This window comes from Bacillus rossius, chromosome 2, assembly GCF_032445375.1.
Source record: "Bacillus rossius redtenbacheri isolate Brsri chromosome 2, Brsri_v3, whole genome shotgun sequence".
Classification (NCBI taxonomy): domain Eukaryota; kingdom Metazoa; phylum Arthropoda; class Insecta; order Phasmatodea; family Bacillidae; genus Bacillus; species Bacillus rossius.
Genome location: NC_086331.1, coordinates 52,155,104 through 52,172,148, shown reverse-complemented (window position 1 = coordinate 52,172,148; position 17,045 = coordinate 52,155,104).

The following is a 17,045-nucleotide window of genomic DNA, read 5'->3' as shown; positions in this document are numbered from 1 at the left end:
TTATTGGCGATTTTGTAAGATGGTGTTGTAATGTGGCAGTGACCAGTCAAGTAGAAAGTTTATTTCTAAATCAGCAACATATTTCTCTGCATATTGATCAGATGGAAGCACAAATCATAGATGATCATGTGGTGCTTGCCAATTTGAGTAATTCTATTAGTGTTGTTAATGAAGCCATGTCAAGTGTTTTGAAAAGAGTTCAAACGAAATTCACTAACCTTACTGATTACCTGAGAACTTTTAGAGAAGCAATGACAGTTCGTTTTTCCGAGATGGTAAAAGAAATAGATCACTCTTTTCAGTTACAATTATTATTAGCGGCTCAGTTAGCTAAGCAAGCTCACACTCTAACTCGTATTGAAGTTTGGGATCAATGCCGCTCACATAAGATTCCTTCTGTTTTGATTACGCCGGCTCTTTTACAGGAAAAATTGCAGGATTTGGAAGCTATCCTTGTTAAAGATGGTTATAAATTAGCAATTAGTAGTACCCAAGTTCAGGCTTATTTCCATTTGCCTATTTGTAGATGTAATACATTTAAAGAAAGTCTGTATGTGTCAGTTAAAATCCCTATTGTACGCTATAGCTCTAATTGGAAGTTGTTTCAGTTTGTTGGTATACCTTTTCATTGGAAGAATAATACATGTCACCTAGAACATGAACCAAACTTTTTAGCGGTGGATGGTAACCACCTAGTGACGATCCAAGGACGTAATTTGTTGGACTGCAGGCCTTTGGAGGAGAATTTGTGTTTTGTGCCTAGATTTTCAGGAGACACCATGGGAATTGCATTGTGTCCCAAAGCTTTGTTTCAGGGGATTACAATTGAAAGACTTGCAGAACTTTGTACTTTTAAATGCAGTTCCGGAACTCACCTCATGATCACGCAGGCTGGGCCGGAATGCTATTTTTTGACTCACCTTAGGGGCAAGGTGGAGTTACAGTGTGCCAAGAATCCTAACCAAACTTTGTTTATAGATAATGAAGAACGACCAGGTGCTGTGGACATAGAAGTTCCGTGTGACTGTCGATTTTATCTGCATAGTGAATTGAAAATTAATGAATTGTACCCTTGTGATTATAGAGCTAAGTCAAAGTTTCAACTACTTCATATGATCCCAGCAGCCTGGACTAGGTTTAAGAAATTAAAGATTTTTCCACAGACTGCTTCCAGCCACACAGTTTTCCCCTCGTTGGAGGATTGTGTAGATGATGACTGGCCCTCTGCCATTCCTCATTTGAATTTCACGGTTTCTCGGTTCACTAGATTGGACCCCATTTCCTTGAATAAACCGGTTGAAGTATTGAGTTTCATGGTCAGACATGTTCAGAGTATTGCATTATTTGTGATAGGGGTACCCTATTTTTGATTATTATTAGAAATCCATACCTTGTTGGTATTGGAGCGTTCCCACGTGTAGCTGCACTGGATGAGACCACTATGTTAAATGCGGAACTTACTGTTATGGTTTTTATATTGGGAATTGTAATTGGTATGTTGGTTTTTCTTATCTGGAAGTGTATTCAACTTAAACGAAGTGCACAGAAAAATTTGAAGATATCGTCCCCAGTCACACCTGTTGAGGCATCCACGAGTGGAGAGGCTATGGACTTACGAGAACGATTACGTTATGAAAATGTAATAAAGGCCAAATTGTCCAGTAATACTGGTGATGAATTTCTTGTAAACATCACGCTTATCGAACCATGAGGTAAATTTTCTTTGATTGATGGACTCATCCTAATTGTTTACTGTTATCGCGGTTTGTAATTATTTCAAAATGGTATTTGTTGTTTAGTGAAGAATTAGCTATGTTTTTAAAACAAAGTAAGTTACGACTAATTATTTGGGGACATTGGTGTATTGATTATAAAGATTTAGATTTTGTTTGTTAACCAGAGATGACCCTAGGTGTCTGTTATTTTGATAGGTTATGTTGGATTGGAGGTTAAGCCAAGAAAGAGTTCCTTATCTCCTTTACCTCCCTTCCATACTCCTTCCAGTGTCATGTACTGTGCGTCTGAACCAGATTTCCATGGACTCGGAGAGCCAGAACCAACTTTAAACTCGACATGTGGTGCTAGTGTAGAAGATGAACTGTTATAGCATCATTCATCGTGTCCATCCTCATTACCGTGGATCTGGGACTATACAGCCTGTACCTGGTGGTGGGAAAAAGTAACTGTTATCCCTTCCAGGAATTGTCGAGGGCTGTGCGTGACTCCTGTGGAAGTGCATTCGTCGGATAACCCCAGTTGATTGCGACATGTATGTGTGGACTCTCAGTTTCTAGAAGAGAAGAGACTGCTTGGTCGCAGTGGGGTTCGCCGCTATCATGGCATTGCTACGATGAGAATCCAGTGCTACATTTCTGTACTAGTGATTTTGGTGAACGTTCTATCCTGCAGCTGGTTGCTGCCATTACGACTCTGTGAAAATTTTGGACTTTAACTAACCTTTGAAACTTTTGAACTACCTTCTGGTTCCTACCTAGAAGCGTATCCTCTTTTGCCCTCGATCCTCTTAAAAGGGGAAGGATATTTTGTTGCAAATTTCTTGTTTTGCTCGGGTTAACCTTTATTTGTAGGTTATAAGTTTTGTATCCTAATTATTGAATCTGCGGGGTAAGCAGGCACCTGGCTTCATCTATGGTTAGGCGTTTTTGGTTTCCCATACCTACCTTGTTTGAGATTTGCCTATGTTAGACACTGTTAAATGACATTAATGAAAGGTTAAATTTACAAGTTTGTCATTTTCTATTGTTGAATTATTTTGCTACCTATATGTAAGTTTGTTTTAGAATCACCTAAGATTATTATTTTTTTGTTTATTTTGTTGATGAATCTGATGCTGGGTATGAAAGTTTCACAGTATTGATGGATGGCACTGCTGGCAACATGCATCAGAGATGGCTGGAGGTGAGGGGTGCTGCTCCAATGGTTGTACCCTGGGCTTGGAGACGAGCTGCAGATCGTTCTCCGGGATCATGGCTCCCGCTGCCCCTTCGAGCTGATCTGTCACCATGCTCCGCCTCTCTTGGCTGTAGGCCAGTCAAGTTAGGCTTAAATGTGCTTGTACACAGTTTAAGTGAAAACCTCAAGATTACTTTATTTAGCTCAATACAACTATGTATACTCATAATTGGAGATATAAAATTGTTATTTTATGTTGTAAGCAATATGATCAATCTTTGGATACTTCGAACCTGTCTTTAAGTTTTGTTCCGTTTGTTATGTCATCGATTCTCCTCTGGCTGGTCTTGCTATGACTTTTCGGAATTGGCTCGTTCCTCTCAGGCTTCTTTTGTAATCTAAATAGTTAACATTGTAAAATTTTCTTTCAATCCTTTGTATGTAAATTTAAAGTTGTGGTTCTTGGCTTGTGGGGCACAAGCCCTCGTCGTCCGGAGTGATGTCACGCAGTAAAATTTTACGTGTAGGGTTTATTGAACTTGGCTTTGCTCACATAGTGCTTTGTGAGCCCGCGTGAGTTCCTGACACTTGCTTGCGACACTCGGGCATTGACTTTTGTTTTTCTTGCGCGGTAGATTGCTAACGCTCTCTGTTTTTCTGGGACGGTGGCGTGATTCGCCGCCCGAAGGCCTGGCCAGCTACGCGGGCGGTTGCGACATCCTGGCCTGGAATCTCCGGGAGCGTTGGCCGCCCTGGTTGGTTTCGCTGCGTTGCTGTTCTCGCGCAGGCGCGCGCCTGACGCGCTGGTGTTTGTGTCGCCACCTGGTGGAAGAAGTGCGAATCTGGCATGACCGGTGGAGAGGGGATAGTGTCGGTTGGCGGCATGGTGGCTGTGTTATGAATTCACGGCTGGGACTTTTGCTTTCGCGTGGAGTGTTCTCGACGTGATGACGATGTGAGGTGAAATTAATAAAGGGGGCCACCCTGGTGCACCCGGGGTGGTTCTTCTCGGTGAGGTGTTGGAGGTCTGTCGGAGCCCCGGCCTGGCGGGTAGCTGCGTGCTGCCGTTCGAAGGTGTTGTAAGTAATGGCGAACTCGTAATTACCCTTCACCTCTTGTAACGTCTGTGGGCGTATTTTAAAATTGTGTTAGGATGACTTAACGTTTTGAATCTTTCCAGGAGTGCAGGCAGTTTGGGGTATCCAGTAATGTAAAATTTCTTTCGTAATTTTTGCTTGAGGATGGGTTGAGGTGTGCGTTAAGAATAATCATGTTTTTTTAAGAAGTAATACTCGTGCTAAGAAGAGGATTAATTATTGTTCATTTATTTCAAAGGAGTATTTATTTGTTTATTGTTGACAGAGTAGCTGGACATTATTTACAATTATTTATTTAATTAATTATTTATTCATGTTTTGGTCATAGTTTAACGGAAATAAACCTGAAACTAAAAGGGATGAATAATAGTTTTATTTTTTTCAGTCAACACCCTACACCCCCTGTCCTAAGGAGGTTAGACAATCTCCGTACCAGCTCTACTGCTACCACCCCCCCCCCCCCTAATGTTTATTTTCAAATCTTAAGATGTTATTTTATTATTTTTATTTTGAGTGACATCTTGTAGATCTTGACGGAGACCGAGGGCCTCCGCGACAATATCGAATCGGATATCTACTTGAAACATCAGCCTTTACATATTTCTTTTTTTAAATTGGACTACCGTCATAATAAACAGAACTTGTGATAAAGAAATCTTAGAGGATCCTTCAAATTAACCAAAACATTTCACCGAAAAACACTTATCCAAAATTTTGGCACGTTAAACTTTTCTTATAAGTAAGTACTTTTTCATTACTGTTGATATTTTGTACCACAAACATAACCTACAAACATAACATTTACTTCTCATAGCATCAGTTAGTATTGAAAATATGTACAACGAAAAAGTGAAATATGATCACATAATAACTTCCAACATTGTATTTAAAGAGGTTTTGTAAACGTGTATATTATTGGTATGTTTGAATATAATACTTCTGTAATAATAAATGTGTAACAGCTATTTGTACTGATGTGTTCAATAACATGTCTTCTTTGGTACAAACACCCGTTTACTTTTTCTATTCTTCTTCAAAATGTCACTTCTCCCAAATTTTAAAAGAATGGAATGCTACACAAAAAGTTTTGGTGCGCACTGCGGAATTTCGCACGGGACGACTAGTACATTTTTTATAAAATATTTTTAATGTTTGTTATTCACATAAAGTAACAAACTTCATCCTGTTTAGGATAAATTAGACATGCGAAAAACCTACAATCACAAAAAAAAATAGTTTTTGAGAATATTTATTTATGTAACAGACGTAACCTAAACTACATTTTGATTTCGTCACAGCAAACAAAATATAAATAAACCGGAAAAGCACGAATGCGAATTATTCAGGTCTCTGAGACCCATGTTCAATGAAGCTTAGGTTTTCTCGTTGTTTTCAATAATGGAGCGGAAGGGGAGGGGAAGCCCCTGGTGAGGAGCGAAGCGCGCAGAAAAAAAAATAACTTCTCTCCAACAGCTGTGTCCGTCGCCTTGCGGCACGGCTGATATATTTTGTTTTTTTTTTATGCCCCCACCCTTATACCACCACCCAGACTGTTGAGACAGCCCCGAGGGAGCTGACTCGTCCGGCGCCCGGCGTCGAACAGCGAGTCGAGAAACCAGGCCACAAGGAAGGGAAAAAAAAGAAAAACAAAAAAAAAATCATCTATCTAAATATTCCACCGGTATTACTTCCAAGCGTAAAACATTTCAGCAAGTAAGAATAAATAAAATAAAGTTACCTTTTTCTGATCACTGGCCCCGAATAGAAATAACTCACGGCATGTTGAGCAGAAAGGACTCTTTAACAGATCTTTGGTTACGAATACAAAAAATTCAAACATGATATCACCGTATTTCTTCTCTCAGATCGTAAGTAAGTGCCCTTATTACAACCATAAGTAGGCCTACCGACTTATATTTTTGCAGTACTATCAGACAAACCAAGAATGAGTTATTGTTTTCACAAATTAATATAGCGTCTACAGAAGTAATATTACCAAGAAATTATTTTTTTTTGGTTGATCAAGCATACTTTCGTAAAAACAGTCTTAAAACTAAATAAACCCTTTTTTTTTTTAGTGAAATTAGTGTTTACGCATTTGATGTTTTATTACATTACTATTAATATAACAGGTGATGTGCAGGCTTCAGTTTAACCTCGGCCGCCATGATATATTTCATTGGTTTTGTCCATCAGAAATACTTTGTATGGACCAAAAAATAACTTCAAATGCTTTTAAACGTCCCTTCTTCCGGAGAAAATGTACCCTTTCAATTACCTACTTTTATTTTAGGAATTTTTTTTTCAAGTCATAAAAAAATATTCTGGCGGTGATTAAGCAGCAATAAACAAATCGCATAGCTTGATATTGGTGTTGGGTGTACTCTTCTAATCCAGGCGAAAGAAACAACATACAAACTAACTTCAAGTTAAATTTCCTAATTACAAATTACGTTTAAAATAAAACAGCACTCACAAAATTAAAGCCTTGATTAAACCCAACGCATAAAATTATTTTTTAAAAAAATACGGGAAATGCTATTAATATTACTATTCGAGGTTAAAGGTAGTCTGTAAATAAGATTAAAATGAAAAAAAAACTATTGGAAATGGCTATTATCTTTATTTGAACTAAACAATATATTTTTTTATCATTTTTGTCGGTCGTCTGTTCGTTTGTTTTTTCGTCTGTATGGTTGTTCCGACATCACTTGAATCCTACATAATGATTTTTTTTCAATAATATACTTATTTGGCTAAATTAAAATTAGAATATATAATTAAAAATTCCAATTCAAGGGCGGTTAAAAAGTTAAATATTGTTTTAAGATAACTAACTATATTTCCGAAGCTAATCAAGAAAAATTAAATATATTGGGTACCAACAATTAACACGCCAAAGCAACCATTCACAATTTTACTATTTTGCGAAATTCAAAGCCTAAGGGGTGAAAAAAGGGGGTAAATGTTTGTTAAGATGAATATTTATATCTCCTAAGGTAACCAAGCATGAGAAAAGGTATTGTGTACCAATAAACATACCAAAAAAAACCAACCCCTATTTTACTATTCTTCGAAATAAAATACACAAGTGAGTGAAAAGGGGGTAAATATGATTTTAATATGATTAATTATATTTCCAAAGTTAATAAAGGAAAATAAATTACATTGGGTACCAATAATAAACATACCAATACAGCCAATCAAATTTTTTACCATTTTAAGAGATTCAACCCCTAAGGTGTGAAAAAAGGGTAAATATGGTATTAAGATATCTTCGATGCTAAGGAAGCATAAGAACAAAAATTGAGTAACAATATTAAACATTCGAAAATCACCAACATTCATTTAATTTTTTTCGAAATTCAACCCCTAAGGGATAAAAGAGGAAATAATACGGTTTTAAAATAAATTATTATATATCCGAGTTGATTAAGCATTAAGAAATTTAATTGAGTATCAATAATAAAAATTCTAAAACAACAAACGAAAATATTGATTTTTAAAATTCATCCCCTAGGAGATGAAAAAATGAGTAATTTTTATTTTGAGGGAAATAATAATATGTCCGAATAAAATCATTCACATTAAAAGATACTGGGTATCTCTATTAACAATATATTTACTATTAACCATAATGTTACAATTTGTTTGGAAATTTAAATCTTAAGGCGTGAAAAAGGGATAAAATTGGTTAAAGGATAAATAATTATACCTCCTAAAATAACGCGTATAATTAAACATATTAAACACCAATAATAAATACACAAAACTACCAACATTTATACTACAATTATTGTTTTGCAAAATTTAAGCCTTAATGTTTGAAACTGAGAATAATAAAGTTTAAAGATAAATAATTATATTTAAATCCAAAAAAATAGGTACAGGAAGAGATATTAAATACCAATAATATATATACAAAAACTACCTAAAGCAAGTTTACAATTGTTTTCGAAATTTAACTCGTAAGAGGTAAATATGGTAATTGTTTTTAATAAACAAATATATCTTCAAATGTAATCAAGCATGATAACAAATATGTTGTGAACAATCACATATTAACACTTCTGATTAATTCAGAACTAGAGTTAAGTAACTGAGAAAGAACATCTTGAATATAGAGTTAGATACTGTAAATACATATTGTCTTTAATTTATCGAAGTTCTTTTTAAGGGAGAGAAAACGGGCTGTATTTTGATTTATTTTAAGAAATTATATCTCCAAAACTAATAAAGTACGATGTAAATTACTTGGTAAGATGCCTCCCCTATGGTGTTTAAAAGGGGTAAGAGTGGTTTCAAGGAAAAATGTATACTTTCGAATCTACAAGATATAAAAGAAATAAATTAAAAATGAACAACAAGCTTATAGAAATACGAATTGAACTTTTTTTTTTTTAATTTTTCCGTAATTCTAACTTTACGTCCACTACCATCAACGTACATGTTTTCGAAGTTCACGCGCAGATGCAAGGCTCAGGGCGCTGGAGGCCCTTCTTGCGCGGATCTGCTGCCTCGGAGGCTCTCAGAGCAAGTGAGACGACTTAGGACGTCGCCGGAAGTGCGGCCGTGTTTTCTACTAGAAGCTTGAATAATCTAGACTATTCTCGGAGGTTACAGATTTATGTCTAAGGAGCATGAATACCTCCTCGCTGGGGTCAGGAACACAGAAGCAGACCAGCACCGACGGAAGCAACGACACCCGATACACCATCAAGAAGTGCCCGCTGTCCCGCCGTCATCGCCGCCTCGAGGAACTGGAACTTTGGAAATGTGGTGAGCCTTCTTATTTTCCTAACGCCTCAGTAGTAGTGGGAACTTGTCGTCTTAAAGTTGAACAGGTGACTTGTATAAAGTTAGAAGCAGTGACATCATGTTAGCAAGTGGTAATTTATACTCGCCACACAAGTAATTTTCAAGGCGTTTAAGAAGCAGGTCTGCATGAGGCAGGCGAGCGGTGGCAGCGAGGTTTTACTGTTGACAAGGTGGTTAGTTTAAGATACAGTGTAGCGGACATATTTTTGAAGTTTCATTAAATGACTACCAAACTGTTCTAAGACAACTTCTCAGAGTCATGTGGTTTAGCTGTAGTCACCAAACACGGACTTAACGCATTAAGACTGTTTTTTTTTACTGATTTTCAGTTTGCAGTTACAGTTGCATGAAAATTAATTTGCTGCAACATTTTACAAGTGTTTGTCATTGTTGAACTCCTGTTTTCGAGGTTGCGAGTAAATGCTTCATGTCTATGATTATTTGGGGATAGGTTTTCAAGTTGCATGTGGACTGAAGCAGCTGCGGTAACGAGTCACTAGCCTGTGAACGAGCCGCCCTGCAACAGCAGCGCGAGTGCAGGGACCAAGTGCAGAAGATCGTGTTCGTGTCTCGTAGGAAACGTCTCAGCGAGTAACCAGTGTTCCCGGCCGAGCTGAGAGAACACGCACCAGGCACCGACGAGTAGGCGATCGTCAAGACTGATTACTTTTCTATTGTCGCCATAGCATTTTGGTGTGATAGTATAACTGATTACAATTCCGATAGTCATAATAAAAGTATTTATTATATTGATTTAGTTATGAGCAGTAAACTCCAAACTTTTGTGGTCGCATAGATTTGTTTTACAACATCCTTCAGCGACTTACATTAGGCGAGTAACGGCGGCAATCACTACAGCATGAATAGGCGGTGGTTAACTTTTCCAAGAATTTTGAACCCCAAATGATTAACAAATATTCCAGGCAAATGGATATTTTGTGATGGTATATTATAACAACAATAAATAAAAATAAATATTGCTCTCAGTGGATAGTTAGCATATGTTTCGGAAGTAAATAGCTTATTTCAAATAACTAATTTGGTATTTGTTTCATATTTTTATGCAGGGCTTTTATTTTGGAATATAAATTTGCAGATTTTTTCGTGGTTTTTTTGTGGTAATGGACAAACGTATAGCCTAGTGGTATAGTTACTTAAAAAAAATTAAAAGTAATTGGAGCAAACCCCGTTTTGAAAGTGCAGGGAATATTTCAAGTTTAATGTTTTCGTTTAGAAAAATTGTTTTAGCCATTCCAATATTTTGCCAAGTTTTTACAGTGTATGTTGTTTTGATGGCCCGAGTAACAAGGCAGTGTTCAGCAAAACTTGTTTACAAAAATGGAATTGTAAAAAAATATGCTGTGCAGGTTTATGGGTATTTTCTGACTTTATGATTGAGGCTGTTTCTTGTTAATTCGTTTTAGAATTGGGGCCAGAACCAACCACTGAATATTAATGCTAAACATTCATATTGTTTTTTTTTTTAACTTGCCATGATACATGTTTTGATAGTTAAAGTTTGGAATGAATAAATTGTTTGTGCTTAACACTTCGCATTCTCTTTGCACATATTGTTGAGTTATACTTCCCTGGTACTATTAATGAGGAGGGGGTAACACAAACTATAAGGTGGGAGGGGTAAAGAATCGTTTTATCATAACAATATTAATATCACGATATCAAATAAAACTGGATGTATGAGACTAAGGATGAATAACGTAAATTAATAATTTCGTAGGGAGAATTTAATTCTTTTAGAAATTCTACTCCAAAGGTAGTACGTAAGTTGCAATAGTAATCAATAATATATCGAAGGATATTAAGCTGGAGGTAAAAAACTGAGCAAGAATAACATACACCATAAGGTTACATAGAATGTTTTTTTTACCAATACCATTTTTTCTAGACTCGATGGCCAAGGGGGTGCAAAGGTTGTCAATTTTGTTTATTATAAAAGTCATATCTCTGAAGCTAATCAAGTGGAATATATGTAGTGCTGTATTATTTATAAAATCTGCACAATTTACATACTCATCTTTACTGCTTGCTGAAATTCTATTTATTAAGAGGTGAAGGACGGTAAATACCGATTAAAAAACAGAATTATATAATTAAATTAAATCTTAATTTAAGATATTGCAATGATTAATTAACATACTTTTAAAATACATTTTATTATTTAATGTTCTTTGAAATTTTACCTCTTAAGTTGTAACAGGGGTGTATATTAATTTTAAAAATAATAAACGTTTTGGATCATATAAATCAGTAATGCCAATATATATTGAAATTGAAAATAAAATTATGTTAACAAAAATATTTGTTGTTTTACATCTGCTATAAAAAAGAACAAGATGAGTTTGGTTTTATTTGCATATATTGCATACTTACTAAATCTTTTCACATGGCCATCCATCTTATAAAATAGAAGAGTTGTGAAAAATTTGGAAGTTTTGTCAAAGTAATATTAATCATAACTGAAAACCAACTAATATTTTCGAGAAAAAAATCGATTTTATCAAAAATCTTTAAAAAATGTAGATAGTTGCAATAAAGTGAAATCACTTAATTGTTTTAAGCAAAGCTAGAATCAAAATAAATTAAAGTGAATATGTAAACAATAGTATAATATTCATTAAATGAAAAAGATTCGTGTTTCTAATTTTTTTTTTCTAATTGGCTATCTCGTGAAATGTAATGGAGGAGTGATTTCATCAAGGTAAAATATATCCTCGAACACACTAAACGGGAAATGAAATCAGATACTTATCTATAATAAAAATTAAAACGGCATACGCATTACTACTTACAAGAAATAATTGTAAACTATTTTATTAATCAAATCTGTTTTACACCTGACAATGTTTAGTCTATTTCTTCAGTAAAAATGTTAGGAATTAATTAAATACTTTACATACAATGGTAAAATTTCAGCAATGCCCTTAGATTGTGAGAGTGAATCTGCTGATTATTAGATAGTTTTTTATAAATATTATTTTTCAAATAATTATATTTATTAGAAAACTTTCACAATAATCAATGTTTTCCAGTTTCAAACCTGAGCATGTCCAAAAAATAATATATTATAAAAATAAATATGCTTATTAAATGTTTACGTTCAACATGTTTTACTTTAAATAAAAAAAATTAATTAAATTTGTGTCCCAACGGAATCATTTAAATCATTGAGAAAAGTAAAAAATAACGTTTATTTGTAAAATATAAAAGGTAAACAGATCTGAGTTCGATTCCCACAAAAAGCAAAAAAAAAAAAAATTAGTGTTAAATTTTAAGGATATAAAGATATTATTTACTAAAATTAAAAAAAAATGGGAAATGTTACTCGGTTTACAGCTCAAGCCTTGAAAGGGCTGATATGCAACTTGAGTATATAGTCACGTTCGTAGCATGTCCGGCTTGCAGCTCTTAGTTCATGGGTTCGATTCCTGCCAGTCTGCACTGAGGGACAGTTTTCCCTCACAAAGTTTTCATCCACCCCTGGTCAAAGCGAATGCTGGTTCAGTCCCTCGATTTACACATTTCCCATTGTCTCGCCATCACTGAGCTGGTACATGATTGGCTTTAAGTTTCTGGCAGGCATATTAAATATGAAATAAATTTATAACCAGAGTAAAAAATAGAAATTAAAAAAAAATTTAACATAAAACATTTGAATAAATTATGAAAATTATTTCACATAGTAAATTATCTAATTCAATCCTTGACGGATACGTATATATATAGATAGATAGAAACAGTCAGAAAATTTTAAATTGAAATTATTAATAATACTTTACCCAATATTCATCACACCATATTCCGCACTACGTATTGAGAAATATGAAACTAGATATATAACCCACATGAAAAAATAAGTTTTAAAGTTTTATTAGTAAAAACCTAAAAGTATCAATATAATATCTAATAAAATTTTTGTAACTTCGCAAGAGTCAAGATGTATGGCTAGAGCTTTTCACAAATGTTATACATAATAAAAAAAATATGACGTTTTGACTCCATGTAAAAATCACTGACATACTGTTCCTGAGTTTCCTTGGCATATGTCACTCCTGGTTACGCTATATGTCATTGATACATCTCAATAACGGACAAAAAGTATGAATTCATAACACACAGGAAACAAGGCAATATCAGCCGATGACAAAGGTTAATGCATAGACTGTTATTGGGGTTTCTCTATGACTTACAGTGTAATCAGCAACGGCATATGTCAAAATATTAATAATTTTAAATCAAACTTTCCCACTGCAAGAATCATTCAACGAGTTCTTCCTGTGTGTCGCACTACTCCAACCTCCACGTACATTCACTAATATTGTAACAATTATTTTTCCTAACCTAACTAAAACTGAGTGTATTTGTTGGGAGGGGTCTGAGTTAGAGAAGACTAATTTCTAGCTAAATAATTATAAATGTTCAAGATGGAATCCAAATTTCCAGATTGTGGGGCACCGCACTAATAATAAATTATTACTGCACTCTAGCGAGTAAAAGTTAAACAAAAATGGCGGCGGTGCACTCTATCCGACGAAAACAAGATGGCATTCTCCATCAGACGAAAACCAGATGGCAAACATGACGTCTTACTAGCTGTCGATATATACCTACCTTTACATAAGTGTTGGGAATTCAGTCACCGGGTTCGAACTGAGGACTCCGAGCTCCATGACGTAAATGCGTTTTTAAAAAAATATTTTATTAAAATCAATTAAATATTTTTTTATAAATTTATATTGTTTTCTTAATTTCTAGCATAAAAATTACGGATTTTAAAGATGGCCTCCATAACAAAAACTACAACAGTGACTTCATAATTCAAATGGTGGAATTCAAATTTGTGGGAAGTTCGAGAAAACTATATGGTGGAATTTAATATCGCGGATCCAAGATGGTGGTCGTGGCATCCTTATTATTGTCAAGATGCGGCTTAGAACGGTTAGCTCTTATAATATTTTAGCAGTTTTTCTTTTCTTTTTTTTGGAAGCCGTTTGCATTTATGAGGAATAATACGTAAAATTTTCCCTCAAAACGGGAATTTTTCTTTCGAAAATGACAAATTTGTAATTTCTTCCTTAAAAAAAACTAGAAATTTAGCGGCTTTTGGGCAAATTTGGGAACATTCTAAAGTTAAACGTTAAAAGGTCAAGGTCAAATCTCAAGGTCAAGCTCAAATCCCAGATGGCGACTTGCTTCTCCGTCTCCCCACCTGGAACCCTGTGCCAGGATATACATATATGTACTAATGTGCTTCCTTTTTTGAATGTTATTTTAACTCGTGTATTATAGTTAATGGTTATTGTTTTGAATAGCATTTTATTGTATTGGTTGCGGGTATAAAAGCGAGTCCCCAGACGATGGGACTTACAGTTCGTTACTTGCTGCGACGGTGTAAGGATCACCTAGTTTTCCACATCTGTCGCATAATTCAGTAGTATGTAAATGGGGATACTGAAACTAGCTTCTGGCTGTGGAGACGGGAGCAGAGCCACATCTCTGATTCTGACGTCACGGCAGCCATCTTGAATGAGCGGAACGGGACACTGCGTAACGGGACACAGCGCAACGGGACAAGTAGTACCGTAACCTTTGACCTAGACCTCGACCCCGACGGACATTTTGGATCCGCCATTTTGGATGACGTCATTTTGTTTTCTCGAACTTTCTGACATTTAGTTTTCCGCCATTTTGAATTATAACGTCACCGTTGAAATAATTTATGTTACGCTCGCCATCTTTAACATTTTTATTTATTACCCGATTTTAATGAAAAAAATTTAAAATTCATAAAAAATTCAATTAATAAAATTTTATTAAAAAATATTTAAAAACATTCATTTACGACACAGAGCTCGGAGTCCTTGGTTAGAACCCGGTGAGGGCAAAATAAAAACCGCGACCGTTCCTTCCCTCAATGTGGCTGCAGGCAGACTAACCACCACCACCACTTTTTACCATGCATATATATCATCAGGTAGTATGATGTCATGTCCACTATCTTGAAATTTGGCCACCATCTTGAAAATCTTTATTTATTATCCGATTTTAATGAAAAAAAATGTAAAAATTCACCAAAAAAATTACTTATTAGAATACTGATTGATTAGATCGATTTCCGTTCTTGGTCAAAACCGCTAAGAGCAAAAATAAACCTTCAGATCCATCCTCCACAGAAGCCACCTACAGACTGACCTACCACCAATACCATGGTATATATCGTCAGCTGGTATGACCTCATGTCAGCCATCTTGTCTTCGTCCGCTGGGGACCATCATCTTGTTTTCGTTTGCTAGATTGTGCTGGCGACATGTTAGTATAATTTTCTGTTAACCATACCTTTAACCTCGTCTGTTGGCATTGAACTTTGTCATTGACCTTGAAATATGACCTTAACCTTGAACTTTGAACTTGACCTTGAAATTTGACCTTGACCTTGAAATCTGACCTTGACCTTGGCCTTAAAATTTTCCTTGACCTTGTTCTTTGACTTTGACCTTGACGTCCATCATGAATCCGTCATTTTATGTTCAGGACATGCTATCAGGAGCTACCACCTGCTAGTGGTCATTGCCACCATCTTGTTTTCGTCTGCTGGAGGACACCATCTTGTGTGTACTCGTCTTACCATCATGCTTGTTTTATTCTAACCTGCTACAGTGCAGTAATCATTTATTATTACTGAGGTGCCCGCCATCTTGAATATTGGGCACCATTTGAAATCATAAAATTATTTACCTAGAAATGCGGGAAAAGTTACAAAAGTCACCGAAAAACTCAATTATTAATTTATAAATTGAATGGATGGATTCCAGTCCACGGTTCGAAACTTGATCAGTGACAGCTGTAACTAATTATTAAATAAATTTTAGATTCTGTTTTCCATTACCTTTCACGGAGTTTATTAATCATTCACTCTACGAAAAACAACTCAAGACAATATACCTGACCATCGAATTAAATACATTCACGATTAACCTAACATTTAAGTCTAATTTTTCAATAATATGAATAACCTTATAGAATACAGACCAAATGTCTTCAGACCATGAGACCGAGTCATGACAATATCAGACCTATAGACTAGTCATTTCAGGACCGAATGTCCTTCTTCGTCGTTAGCTAATTATATTCAATTAGTCAATCATGACATTTTTTATAAATACTAAAGGACCAAGTAACCTTGAAAAATATTTTAAGAACACCAAGAGGTTTTGAAAAAGTAAATATTCAGTCACTACCTCTTGTACTACGCGCAATCAACAAAAAGGAAGCTCCGTCAACGAAAAGGCAGCACATTTGGAAGCACCGTCAACAGAAAGGAAAGCACATTTTGGAAGCATCGTCAACGAAAAGGTAGCACATTTCTCATTGGCTGCAATATTCATTGGCTCCAATACTCATTGACTCCAATATTCAATGGCTCCAATATTCATTGTCTCCAATATTCATTGGCTCCAATATTCATTGACTCCATTATTCATTGGCTCCAATATTCATTGGCTCCAACAGTCTATTGTTTCCTTCAGTCTAGTGACTCCATCAGTCATTGGCTCCTACAGTCATTGGCTCAAACTGTCTTTTATCTCATCAACTCCAAATATATTTGACTAGAATTCTATGAGTCTAAGAGACTATGAGTCCACAAGGCTACGAGTCTAAAAGGATCTAGCTTGTTACGTGTTATACATGGCTACGAGACAGCATGGCTAAAAGACAGTGTGGCTACGAAACTACATGTCTTTAAAGCTACAAGAATACATGTCAACTCGGCTCCTACTACTCCAGCATTATGTTATTAGTTTACATGACTACTTGTTTACGTAGCTAAAAGTCTACGAGGCTAATGGCTATGTAGCTACAATTTTACGAGGTTCCAAGACATCATGACTACGCGACTGCGAGCCATGAGATTACGAGATTACGTGACAACGAATCTTCAAGTTAACATGATTTCAAGGCTACAGAGCTACGAAGCTTCTAGAACACGAGTTAACGTGACTGCGAGGATAAAGGACTACAAGACTGTATGAGTACTTGACTACGGAGCTACTCGTCTACAGGGCTCCAATTGCCGCATCTGTCTTCGTCGGAATTTTGTCTTTTGCTCCAACTACTCCAGCAGCATTATGTTGTAAGATTACAATGCTCTTTGCTTACGTAGCTTCTAGTCTACGAGGCTCCAATGCATCATGACTTCGT